The sequence below is a fragment of the Pteronotus mesoamericanus genome, unplaced genomic scaffold (genome assembly GCF_021234165.1).
Source record: "Pteronotus mesoamericanus isolate MK-2021 breed Mesoamerican mustached bat unplaced genomic scaffold, CSHL_Meso_final scaffold_54, whole genome shotgun sequence".
NCBI lineage: Eukaryota > Metazoa > Chordata > Mammalia > Chiroptera > Mormoopidae > Pteronotus > Pteronotus mesoamericanus.
The window spans coordinates 76551855-76566210 of NW_026555321.1; the positions used below are offsets into that span (position 1 = coordinate 76551855).

At 34.8% G+C, this 14356-nt stretch overlaps 1 protein-coding gene across 1 annotated transcript in view; it reads left to right on the top strand.

Annotated features, from left to right (window-relative positions):
• The window catches only part of SNTG1 (syntrophin gamma 1), a 576561-nt gene that overhangs the window by 489921 nt on the left and 72284 nt on the right, over positions 1-14356 (top strand). The gene's annotated exons all lie outside the window — the stretch shown is intronic.

Genomic DNA, 14356 nt, shown 5'->3' on the forward strand with positions numbered 1-14356 from the left:
CTTAGTCTACCAGACATATCTAAATGATCATTCTTTGATATTTAATAGATAAACCTTGATTATCACTGTATACCAGGTAATCTGCTAAACACTTGTTATGGCTTGAAAGAAAAGACAGGAAAAACATTCTGCTTTCATTGAGCTTACATTTTATTAGGGTGGCAGTCTAAGTAAATATAAACGGAGAAAAAATAGGTAGTAAAGAATTGATCTTTGCCCATAGGCTATTATATAACATTCAAGTAGCTTTCTTTAATATAAATTCCAAGTTTAGGAATTCCTGGGTGGAAAATATTTTAATATACTGACAATGTTTATATGTCTAAATTGCCTACAGGAAAGTCCATAATAGTATATAATACTATCACAAGTACCTGGAAGTGCCCAAGTATTTGCATTCTGCTCAAATTAAAATTAAAGAGTACTTCTCTTTTTCTACATAAAATTTACCTGAAGTTTATTAGTTGCTTTGGAAAGTATTTACATAGATTTAGGAGCCTTGTAGATAAATATTTTTGACGTTGAATAAGATACAAATCTACTCTCACTTATTATATGTAAATAAGAAATGTTTCTGCCATCATTGAATAAAACACTAATGTTCTATGCTTTATGGATTTATAGTTGACATATAGAATTATGCATTGAAGATTTTCTTTCCCAAAAGAATATTTTATATAGCATAAAGACAGAGGAGTAGGCATAAGACTTGTTGCTAGATGAATTATTTTCCCACATGCATATCAGTGCCAGGATGATCATTAGTTTGACAAAAAGCCTAGTCTCAGATATTTCTGTTTGGGTAGCAAATCTCAAACGGAGCTTCTAATAACCAGCCAGCTACCACTGTGAGGTAGAAGTTCCCATCAAGTGTGAGTTGTAGATTTCTTTCTCCAGAGAATGACTCTTTAAATAAAACAAATTTAAAAGTATAGTTTATTGATTTGGATCATAGAATATCTCACCTGGAACCACTAATTGGGAAAACCCTCTGTTATAACAAAAATGAAGAAATAATCATTATACAGTATATATAGCTCATATGTATGTACCAATTATTGCTCTAAGCATCTTATGTAATAATTTATTTAATCATTACAACACTGCTATGAGGAAGTTAATATTCTCATTTTAAAGATATGAAAACTGAGGCAGAAAAGTTTAAGTAAATAGCTCAAGAAAATATAACTAGTAAATGTTAGTTCTAAGAATTTAAATTTTGCAGTCTGTCTCAATCTATGTGTTTACATGTTATATTATGTTTCCCCTTTCTCTCTCACACTATAAACATTGATAGGTTGAAAAGATGAGAATGAGAAACCTGGCCTGGTACTGATGAGAGATAATCCCTTTACAAAAAAGATATGACATTATCCTTCATAAATCTATTAGTCAGCATAACCTCTACTTTCATTTGTTCAATGGGGCTAATTAAGCATATATAGGTTATTGTAAAGATTAGCAGTTTATTAATTAATTTGTGAATTTTTTTGTTAATTCATATTATAAATATTTAATAAGTACTCTTTAGATGTCAAACATGCCATTAAGTTAGAGATTCCATACTACTGTATAGGGAGCTTAAGCTAACAAAAACCCTGGCAGCAAAGGAACTTAGTAAAGACATTGTGGAGAAGACCTTAAATAAAATTAAAATATAAATGATTATTAAAGGACTCAACAGATGACGATATGTTTAGGTTGGGGATGGAGTTTGGTGAGTGGGATGAGAAAAAAGCTTTCTGTGCATAAGATATAATGTGTAAACATGCCAAAGTGTATAAAGAAGTGTACACTTAAACAACTATAAAACATCTATAAAACATTCAGCTTGGCTATGGATTGCTTAGGTAGGGGATTGTGTTAATGTTTGCGTGGGGGAAAACTGTTAAAAAAAAATAATAAGGAATATGAACTTTACTTGAAAAAAAAGAGATCCACTGAAGTATTCCAAGCATGACTAGTGACAGGGATTACCTTTTTAAAAAGGGTCTTCTAGGTCCAGTGGTGAAAGACAGTTACCATATGATCTCACCTATAAGTGGTGAGATCAAGCAAAACAAAACAAACAAGCAAGCAAAACATAACCAGAGACATTGAAATAAAGAACAAACTGACAGTAACCAGAGGGGAGGGGAGAGGGCAATAGTGGGAAGAAAGGGGAAGGGTCATCAAGGAACATGTATAAAGGACACACGGACAAATCCAAAGTGGGATGAGATCAAGGGTGGCAGGTGGGGATGGGTGGGATGGGGGGAATAGGGGAGGAATGGAGGCAACTGTACTTGAACAGAATAAAAATAAATATATAAAACTTCCTTGGACATTAAAAAAAAAGGCCTTCTAGGTCCAATGTGAGATGTGACAGGAAGGGTCAGAGAGGGGCATACCAGGAACTGCTGCAAAGATACTGGTCAGAGATGACATGTTCAAAACAAGGGATGGAGAGGTGTGGGGAAAAAGAGAGGGACTTGAGTAGAAGATTACATAAAGGTCCATAGTCAGTCACCACACACATGTCTACACTATGACACTGCTTTTGTTTTCCTGTTTACCTGAGATCTAACTTGCTAGCATGTCACTGGAAGTGAATGTAATTGGAAAAAGACGCATGATGTCTTGAAGTCTAGACTAAACTTCAAAAAGTCTTTAATTTTGCCTTGTAGTCATACTATATTTATTAAGTCCATCTGCTTGCCTAATCTACTAAGACCTATATTAAACTCTTTTATTTTCTGAAAGTTAACATATTCTTCTCATTGTCACTCTTAGGTAGTGATTTTATTTCCTATTAACAAACTAGCTCAGCACTGCAAATATCCACTACAGCCCCATCCTGGTAAATGACCCCTTGCTCTTACCTAAGGCCAGAAATTCCCAGTGTAATCGGTCTTGTCCACTCTCATATACTAGGAATACCAACATTTTTATCCTAATGAACTCCAATGCATATATTACACCCAAACCTCATCCCAGAGTTCTAAATATTCAAGTGTACACAGGTATGCACTGACATGTCAAATAGAAATTTAAGATGTTAAACAGCTAAAACTTATGATTGAACAATTAGAGAAGAATATGAAACAACATGGAGGCTAGAGAAGAAAGAAAGAATACTAAAATTTTGTTAATTTATAGGACATAGAAGAAGGAGGGATGGCCAACAGATATTTTATGTAAAGTGGAAAAGCCAATATTCTCTAGACAATCGACCAATACCACACTAAGTCTCAGCATTGGGTACATTTAGTATTAGAAGCCTTTGGTGCCGATCAAGAGGGATGTGTCCAGGTGTTGTGAAACCTGAAACCTATCATTTATTTTTTTTCAATATTGAGACCTAAGTTTTTAAAAAGTATACAGTATTATAAATATAGAATTAGTCTCAAAAGTGAACATTTAGAATGAGAAAAAAATTATAGTACTGAATAATTTTAAAAGTGGACAAATACCACAAAATTGCTAAATTTATAAAAAGGTCATTATATTTTTAATCACCATGTAACAGCTTTATAGAATCATTTACCCGTATGTTTTTGGGGAGCTGTGTATTCTTTGATCATCTCTTCAAATGATTGGCATAAAATATTTAAAGTGATGAAAGCACGGCCCTACAATCAAAACTACTCTACTCATAAATGCTATCATTTAAAATTAAAGGAGAAATAAAGAACTTCTCAGAAAATAAAAATCTAAAGGAGTGTATTACCATTAAACCAGTATTATAAGAAATGTAAAAAGTCATTAAGAAGAAGAGGGAATAAAACAGATATAAAATATAAAATGGCAATAAATACATACCTATCAATAATCACTTTAAATGTAAGTCACTTAAATGCTCTAATAACAAGACATAGGGTAGCTGCATGAATAAAAAAATAAGGCCCATATATATATGCTTTCTACAAGAGAATGACATTAGAAAGAAGATACACACAGACTAAAAGTAAAAGAATGATAAAAGAAATTTCATGCAAATGGAAACAAAAAAGCTGATACATCAATACTTAGACAAAATAGACTTTAAAACAAAGGCTATAATTAGACAAATAAGTACATTATAATAAATGGACCAATCCAACAAGAAGATAATACCCTTGTAAAGATTTATGCACCTGACATAAGAACACCTAAATATATAGAGCAAATCCTGGATATAAAGGGAAAGATTGACAAAAATACAGTCATAGTAGTGGATTTTAACAAGCTGTCAACATCAATGGATACATAAGCCAAACAAAAAAATCAGCACAGAAACAATAGCCTTAAATGACACACTAGACAAGACGTATTTATTTCATATTTTCAGAGAAGTTCACCCGAAGGCAGAAGGATATACTTTCTTTTCATGTTTGCATGGAACATTCTCTAGGATAGAAAACATATTAGGACACAAAACAAGCTCAATACATTTAAAAAGACTTGAAATCATATCAAACACCTTCTCCAACCACAGTGGTATGAAACATGAAATCAATTAAAAGATAAAACTGAAAAGAACATAAATACATGGAAGCCAGAAAACATGTTATTAAATAATAAATGGGTTAAGAATAAGATCAAGGGATAAATCAATAGTTACTTTGAGACAAATGAAAATGAAAACGTAGTAACACAAAATTTATGGGACACAGCCAAAAAGTTCTGAGAAAGAAATTCATAACAATCCACACCTACCTCAAAAATGAAGAAAAATCTCAAATAAACAATCTAACCTTACACTTAAAGGAACCAGATAAAGAAAAACAAAGCCAAAAGGAGTGCAAGGAAAAAGATAATCAAGATCAGAGTGGAAATACATAAAAAAGAATTATAAAATAATACAAAAGATCAATGAAACCAACACTTCATTATTTGAAAAGTTAAGCAAGATTATTAAACTTTTAACCAGACTCATCAGGAAAAAAAAGAGTGATCCAAATAAATAAAATCAGATATTAAAGAGGAGAAATAAAAACAGACACTTCCGAAATACAAAGGATTAAAAGAAAATTTTACAAATAACTATCTATTTGCAAATTGGATAATCTGGGAAAAATAGATAAGTTCCTAGAAACATAAAGTCCTCCACTAAATCAAGAAGAAAAAGAAAATCTGAACAGACCAATTGTAACTAATGAAGTAGAAACGGTAATTAAAAAACACAACAAACAAAAATTCCTGGACTGAATAGCTTCACAAGTGATTTTTACCTCACATTCAAAGAATAACAAGTCCTGGTGAGGATGTGGAGAAAAGGGAACACTTTTATCCTGTTGGTGGGAATGCAGATTGGTGCAGCCATTGTGGAAAGCAGTATGGAGATACCTCAAAAAATTAAAAATGGATCTGCCTTTTGACCCCGCTATCTACTTCTGGGAATATATCTGAAGGAACCCAAAATACTATTTTGAAAGAGCATAAGCACCCCTATGTTCACTGCAGGGTTACTTACAAATGCCAAGATACAGAAGCAACCCAAACGTCTACCAGTACATGAGTGGATAAAACAACTATGGGGCATTTATACAGTGGAATACCACTTGGCCATAAAAAAGAAGAAAATTTTACTCTTTGCGACAGTATGGATGACATTACACTAAATGAAATAAACCAGTCAGAGAAATACATACCATATGATTTCATTCATATGTGGAATCTAATGAACTGAACTAACAAAGAAAATGGTGATGAAAATGGGGACAGACTCAACAGATGGAGAATAGGATGACAGCTGGCCATGGGAAGTTAGCAGGTAGAGGGGTTGAACAAAAAGGAAAAAGGACTCATGGGCTTGGACAATAGTGTAGTGATTGCTGGGGAGGGGGAGTATAAGGTGACTAAATGATAATGGGAAAATACAACAAAGATTAAATAAAAATATATAAAATAACGAAGGCAAACCAAAATTTTAGGAATCATAAGTTTCAGAAATCATACACATTTATGGAAATATTTAATAAATATGTTCAGGCATGACATAGAAAATACAGTGTAAAAGATATCACATAAAAATAATAATAATATAAGAATGATAGAAATGTGTGCCACTAATTAAGAACAAACAAAAATGATTGGAAACCTCCAGTCTGAAAACAAAGCAGGAAAAGAGTATTAAACTCTGATGCCTCTGAACTTTCAAGAGCGTAACTAGAGCAATAAAAAAGAAAAATATATTTTTTTATTTTTAATTCTTTTATTGTGCCAATACATTTGTCTCCATTTACCCCTCACCATTCTCCCCTGCTCCACCCACTACCACCTCCCCCTGTCAATCCTTCCCCACCTTGGGTTCATCCATGTGTCTTTCACACCTGTTCCTTGATCTGACCCTTTCCCTTCCCCTCCCTGCTACCCCCCTTCCTCCATCCCTCCTGTCCCTGTTGGTTTCTTCTTTCTTTCAATGTTGCTGGTCATATTTGTCTTGCCTGCTTGCTTTGCTGGTTAGGTTCCACTTATAGGTGAGATCATACGGTATTTGTCTTTCGCTCTCTGGCTTATATCACTTAGCATAATGGTCTCTAGTTCCATCCATGCTGTCAAGAAGGATAGTAGCTCTTTCTTTCTTTCTGCTGTGCAATATTCCATTGGGTAAATAGACCATAGTTTTTTGATCAATCATTTACTGTTAGGAGCTTAGGTTGTTTCCAGCCCTTGGCTACTGTAAATTGTGCTGCTATGAGCACTGAGGTGCATAGGTTCTTTTGAATTGGTGTTCTGAGATTCTTAGGGTATAAATCCCAGCCGTGGGATCGCTGGGTCAAAAGACAGTTCCACTTTTATCTTATTGAGGAAATTCCACAATGTTTTCCACAGTGGTTGCGCCAGTCTGCATTCCCACCAACAGTGTACTAAGGTTCCCTTTTCTCCACAACCTCGGCAGCACCTATTGTTTGTTGATCTGTTTATGATGGCCATTCTGACTGGTGTGAAGTGGTATCTCATTGTGGTTTCATTTTACATCTCTCTGATGGCTAGTGATGCTAAGCATCCTTTCATATGTTTCTGGGCCCTGATTATGTCCTCCTTGGAGAAGTGTCTGTTCAGGTCCTTTGCCCATTTTTTAATTGGATTGTTTATCTTCCTGGAGTAGTCATGTGAGTTCTTTACATATTTTGGAGATCAAACTCCTGTCTGAGGTATCATTGGCAAATATATTTTCCCATACAGTTGGCTCCTTTTTCATTTTGCTGATGTTTTCTTTAGCCATGCAAAAGCTGCTTATTTTGATGAAGTCCCATTTGTTTATTTTTTCCTTTATGTCCCTTGCTCTAGGGGACATATTGGTGAAAACATTGCTGTGTGGGATATGTGAGTTTCCTGCTTACGTTATTAATTCATTTTGAATTTAGTCTAGTTCCATTTTCTAATGTATCATTCCAGTTTTCCTCGCACCATTTATTGAATAATAACTACCCCATTGTTATTCTTGCTTCCTTTGTCAAATATAAACTGACCACATAGGGGTGGGTTTATTCCTGGGCTCTCTATCCTGTTCCTTTGAGTTATATATCTATTTTTAATGCCAGCATTGTGCTGTTTTGATTACTATGGCCTTGTAGTATTCTCTGATGTCAGGTAGTGTGACACCTTCAACATTGTTCTACTTTCTCAAAATTGCTGTGGTTATTTGGGGTCTTTGATGGTTTTATAACTTTTAGATTATTTCTTGTATTTCAGTGAAATATACTATTGTTATTTTGATTGGAATTGTGTTGAATTTATAGATTGCTTTTGGTAGTATGGACATTTTAATTGATGTCAATCTTCCTATCCAGGAACATAGTGTATGCTTCCGTTTATTTGCATTTTCTTAATTTCTTTTCCACAATATTGATCTTCTGAGTACAGTTATTTTCCTCATTGGTTAAATTTATTCCAAGTATTTTATTGAGGCAAGTGTAAATGGCATTGTATTATTCCCTTTCTCATAGTTCATTTATGGTATATCAAAGGCATCTGATTTCTGAATACTAATTGTGTATCCTGCTAGCTTACTGAATTTATTTATCAGTTCTAATAGCTTTTTTGGTGGGATCTTTAGGGTTGTCAATACACGGAATTAAATCACCTGGTAAATATTCAGTAACAAAAGCTTTACTTCTTTCCAATGGTAAATTACATTTTTTATCTTTTACTTTAAAAAAATTTTTAATTTTGTTTTTCCATTACAATTCAGTGCCCTTAAACCCCCTGTCATGACATTTTTGTCCACATCCATGAGTCCTTTTTCCTTTTTGCTCAATCCCTCTACACCCTAATTTCCCACCTCTCTAGCTGTCATCCTGCTCTCCGTCTATGCGTCTGTCCCCATTTTCCTTGGTTTGATTATCAGATTCCACATATGAGTGAAATCATAAGGTATTTGTCTTTCTCTGACTGCCTCTGCATGTTCTCTTTAGATAAGTGTCTATTGAGGTCCTTTGACAATTTTTTAACTTTTTTTTTTGGTGTTGAATTTTCTAAGTACCTTGTAAATTTTGAATATTAATCCCTTATCAGATGTATCAACAAATTTGTTCTCCCATTCTGTGGATTGTCTTTTTATTTGTTGATTTTCTTTGCTGGGCAAAAACTTTTTAGTTTGATGTATTTCCATTTGTTTATTTTTTCCTTTGTTTCCATTGCCTGGGGAGATGTATCAGATAAAATATTGATAAGAGAAATGTCTGTGATTTCTCTGCCTATGATTTCTTCTAGGATTTTTATGGTTTCGGGTCTAACATTTAAGTCTTTGATCCATTTTGAATTTATTCTTCTGTGTGGTATAAGAAGGTTGTCTGGTTTCATTTTTCTGCACATATATGTCTACCACCATTTATAAACTGCCTTAATTTATTTTAGGTCTTGCTTTCTCTGTCAAATATTATTTGACTATAAATGTATAAGTTTATTTCTGGGCTCTCTATTTGTTCCATTGATCTATGCGTTTGTTTTTATGCCAGTACCGTGATGTTTTGATCACCATAGCCTTATAGTATACTTTGATATTAGATAGTGTGATTCCTCCAACTATGTCCTTCTTTCTCAGGATTGCCGTTGCTATGTGGGGCCTTTTGTGTGGTACTTGGTCTATTTCTGTGAAATATCTCATTGGCCTCTTGATAAGAATTGTGTTAAATCTATAGATTGCTAGGGTAATATGGATATTTGAATGATGTTCATTCTTCCTATCCATGAACACAGTATGTGTTTCCACTTATTTGTACCTTTTTCATTTTCTTTCTTCAGTGTCATAATTTTCCAAGTATTTTACATCCTTTACAGGTCTTTTACATCTCTGGTTAGGTTTATCCCTAGGTTTTCTTTTTGTAGCAATTATGAATAGGACTGTTTTCTTAATTTCCCTTTCTGTTAGTTCATTATTGGCATGTAAAAATGCAACTGATTTCTGGCCATAAACTTTGTATCCTGCTACTTTGCTGAATTCATTTATCAGTTCTAGTAGTTTCTTGGTGGAATTTTATGTTTCTCTAGGTACAGTATCATGTCCTCTGCAAATAATGACAGTTTTACTTCTTTCCAATTTAGATGTCTTTTATTTATTTATTTATTTATTTATTTATTTATTTATTTATTGGGGTCTGATTGATGGGACTAGAAATTCCAGTACTATGTTGAATAAGAAAGGATGCCTTGTTCCTTATCTTAAGGAGAACCCTTGTAGTTTTTGCCCACGGAGTATGATGCTGGCAGTAAGTTTATAATATATGGTCTTTATTATGTTAAATATGTTCAATCTATTCCCACCTTGCTGAGAGTTTTTATCAAAATCTTTTTCTGCATCTATTGAGATGATGATGTGTTTTTTATCCTTCATTCAGCATATGTGTTGAATCACATTTATTGATTTGCAAATGTTGTGCCAACCTTGCATTCCCAGAATAAGTCCCACTTGATCATGATATATGACCTTTTTGATGTATTGTTCTATTTGGTTTGCTAATATTTTGTTGAGGATATTAGCATGTATGTTCATTAGGGATATTGGCCTAAACTTTTCTTTCTTTGTTGTGTCCTCATCTCATTTTTGAATTAAGATAATGTTGGCTTCATAAAATGAGTTTGAGAGCCTTCTTTCCTCTTCAATTTTATGAAAGAGAAGGAAGGTGTTAATTCTTGATATGTTTGTCATCCAGTCTACGGCTTTTGTTTGTTAAGGGATTTTTTTAATTACTGCTTCAATTTCACTAGGTATAATCTATCTATTTCGATTCTCTGAATCTTCCTGACTTAGTTTTAGAAAATTGTATGTTTCCAGAAATTACACTGTTTCATCCATGTTGTCCCATTTGTATATAGTAGTTCATAATATTTTCTTACAATCCTTTGTATTACTTTGGTGTCAGTTGCTATCTCTCTTTCATTTCTGATTTTATTTACTTGGATCTTTTCTCTTTTGTTCTTGATGAATCGGTTAAAGATTTGTCAATCTTGTTTATCTTTCCAAAGAACAAGCAATTAGATTCATTGATCTTTTGTATCATTTTTTTAGACTCTATTTCATTTATTTGTGCTCTGAATTTTATTATCTCCTTTCTATTCACTTTGGGCTTCGTTTTTCTTTTTCAAGTTCCTTTAAGTATGAAGTTAGATTGTTTATATGAGGTTTTTTGTGTGTTTTTTTTTGTTTGTTTCTTTGAAATAGGCTGGTAATGTTATTAATTTCCCTCTTAGGATTGCTTTCCCAGTGTCCCACAGATTTTGGATTGTTGTGTCCTCATTTTCATTTGTTTCAAGGTATCATTTGATTTCTTCCTTGATCTCATTGTTGACCCATTCACCGTTTAATAACTGTTCTTTAGCTTCATGTCCTTGCATGTTTTTAAGTGTTCTTCTTGTGAATTATTTCTAGTATCATAGCATTGTGATCAGAGAAGATCTTTGATACAATTTCAATCTTTTTAAATTTATTGAGACTTGTTTTCTGTCTTAACATGTGGTCTTGTCCTAGAAAACATTCCATATGAACTTGAAAAGTATATACATTCTGCTGCTTTGGGGTAAAATGCTCTGAAGGTATCAATTAAATCCATTTGACCTAATGTGTCATTTAAGGCCACTGTCTCCTTGTTGATTTTCTGTCTGGAAGATCTTTCCATTGAATACAGTGGGGAATTAAAATTCCAACCATGACTGTATTTCTGTCGATCTGTCTCTGTGTATATCAGAATTGCTTCACATATTTAGGTATTCCTATATTGGGTGTGTAAATGTTAACTAAGGTTATATCCTCTTGTTGGATTGTCCCCTTTATCATTATGTAGTGTCCTTCTTTGTCTCTTACTATAGCCTTGATTTTAATCTATTCTGTTGGATATAGGTACTACTACTCGGGCTTTTTTCCCCTATTTGCATGGAATATCTTTTTCCATCACTTTTAGTTTGTGTGTATCTTTCAATCTGAGATGGATCTCTTGGAGGCAGCGTATATAAAGGGTCTTCTTTCCTATCTATTCAGCTATCCTATGTCTTTTGGTTGGAGCATTTAAACAATTTACATTTAAGGTGATTATTGATAGGTACATATGTAGTGCCATTTTATTGTTAAACTACTTTCCTCTGTTGTCATCTTCTTCCTTCTTCCTCCTTCCTCCCTTCCCCTCTCCCTCCTTCCCCTCCCCCCTGTTCTTCTTGTTCTTCTTGTTCTTTTTCTTGTTCTCCTTCTCCTCCTACTCCTTCTTCTTCTTCCTCTTCCTCTTCTTCTTCTTCTTCTTTTCTTCTTCTTCTTCTTCTTCCTCCTCCTCCTCCTCCCCTTCTTCTTCTTCTTTCTTCTTTCCTCTTTCTTCTTCTTCTTCTCCTTCTATTCTTCTTCTTCTTCTTCTCCTTCTATTCTTCTTCTTCTTCTTCTTCTTCTTCTTCTTCTTCTTCTTCTTCTTCTTCTTCATCTTCTCCTCCCCCTCTTCCTCCTCCTTCTCCTTCTTCTTTCTTCTCCTTCTCCTCCTTCTCCTTCCCCTTCCTCTTCTTCTTCTTCTGGCAAGCCCTTTAACATTTGTTGTAATACTGGTTTGGTATCAATCTTCTCCAACTTTTTCTTGTCTAAGAAGCTCTTATTTCTCCTTCAACTTTAAATGATAACCTTACTGGATAAGGTAGCCTCGGTTGCACGTCCTTGCTTTTCATCACCTTTACTATTTCATGTCACTCCCTCTGGCCTCAAATGTTTCTGCTGAGGAATCAGATGTAGGGTAAATGGAGGCAATCTGGATTCCTCATCCAGATGTGTGGGGAACTAATATAAATAGTATTCTCATAGGCTTGAGACTGGGCCCAAAAAGCACTCTCACAGCGTTCAGTGGGCTCACATGCACAGAATCTCACTATATTCTACAACCTGTTTTGGCTCTTTGCCGGCTTTGTCTGTCTTCAGTATCTAAGGGGGTAGGGGCTCCCTGTTAACACACAGGAGAGAGAGGGGACAGGGGCCACAAGGTTGGCCACACAGGGACACACAGCCTGCACCATTCGTGGATCACCCACCCTTGAACAAAGCCATGTCAAGCATCCCCACAGCTCGGTGACTTTTCTTCCATCTGCATGAATCCTGTGAACTCATCCAGCCTTGAAACATCACCACACATCAAATGACAGAATAATCAGTGTTCCCTTAATGTAACTACCTGCTTTCCTCTTGTGTCTTTTAAGATTCACTCCTTGCCTTTAAACCTTGTCTTTAAGCCTTGTCTTTTTAATTATGATGTGTTTCAGCGTAGGCCTCTTTGGGTCTGACATTTTTGGGATTCTCTGAGCTTCCTGGAATTGTATTATCTTTTTACTTCACCACATTAGGGAAGTTTTTGTTAATTATTTTTTGAAAGAGGTTCTTGATCCCTTGTTCACTCTCTTCTCCTTCTGATATCCCCATGCTGCAGATTTTGTTATGCTTCATGTTTTCCAAAATGTTTCTAAGCTCTCTTCATTAAAAAAACAAACAAACTTTTTCCTTTCTGCTTATCTGCTTGCATGTTTTTTTCTATCGTGTCTTCCAAATCACTGATTCAGTCCTCTGCTTCATCTAACCTATTGTTTATTCCTTCTAGTGTATTATGTATTTCAGATATTGCATTCTTTTTTTGACAAGTCATTTTTATGGTTTCTATGTATTTTTTCATGCTATTGAATATCCTTATAATCATTACTCAAAGCTCTTTATCTGATAAACTTCTTGCCTCTATTACATTTAGTTCTTCCTATAGAGAACTGTTTTGTTTTTCCATTTGGGTTCTGTTTCTTTGTCTTCCCATTTTGGCAGATTCTTTGTATATTCAGCCTTAGTTGTTTAACTTATCAATGATATAATCTCTAGCTATAATCAATAACCTGGTTTAAACAACAGAGGGTGTGGCTGAGTAATTCCTGAAGGCGGGGCTATTGTTTCCCCTCAGACTGACGCCATTTAGAAAGGGGTGCTCTGCCTGAGAAGATGGCTTCTGCAGTTTGGGAGATGACTCAGCACAGTGAACCTAGTAGCTGTGACTCCAGTTCTTCCCCCAGAGCCAATGACCCCAGACTCTCCTCAGGCATCTCTAGTTTACTCTGACCTCCCTGTGCCTAAGCCCAGGGTAAGTGGCTGAAAACAGAATTTTGTGCATTGGCTCTTTAAGAGGCTCTCTGTGTCTCCAGCCATCTCTCCCTGGCAGAAACCCTATTGCTTTTCACAGCTAGATGCTATCTGTGTTCCTTTCTGGCTCTGGTGCTGAAGGTTGGGGAACCCAGCTTGAGTTTTAGACCTTACACTTCTAAGGGTGATGCCCTAGCCACTGAAATATACCTCCAGAATGTCACTTGCTGCCCCTAGGAGCCCAGAGTGCCTCCTTGTATCTTCTCTGCACTCCCTACCAGTCTTGTTGTGGTAAAATTATTTCTTCTCTCTGTCCTTAGTTATAAGGCTTCTCTCCAGCCAGTGTTCAGTTGGTTATTCAGGATAATTTCTTTACAATTTAGTTCTGATTCCAGATTGATTCTGGGAGAAGGATTGTATAGCTTCCACTTACACCTCAAACTTCTTGAATCCTCAGGCATCCCCATGTTCATTCTGTTTGTCTTTTTCATAATAAAATCACAGCCTTGCAATATTTTCATGAAGCTTCTAAAGTAAACCCAGGTCCTTACTGAAACCATACAAGTATCTCTTGGCAATGGAATGTGGTAATAAAATGATTAATTTCTTTTTTCTTTTTTTACAAACAATACACAATATATCTAATCTAAGGTTTTCAAATAAACCTTTAACTTATCTCTGTATTTTCTGATATGTAATTTTGATGGAGCCTTTTTTCCCCAAATAAGTAGGTCTAAGAATCTTATGTTTATAAATTATTAAAACTTTGTGTTGCAGAAATCTATTCCCCTTCAACTGAATTCGAAAAAATAATAT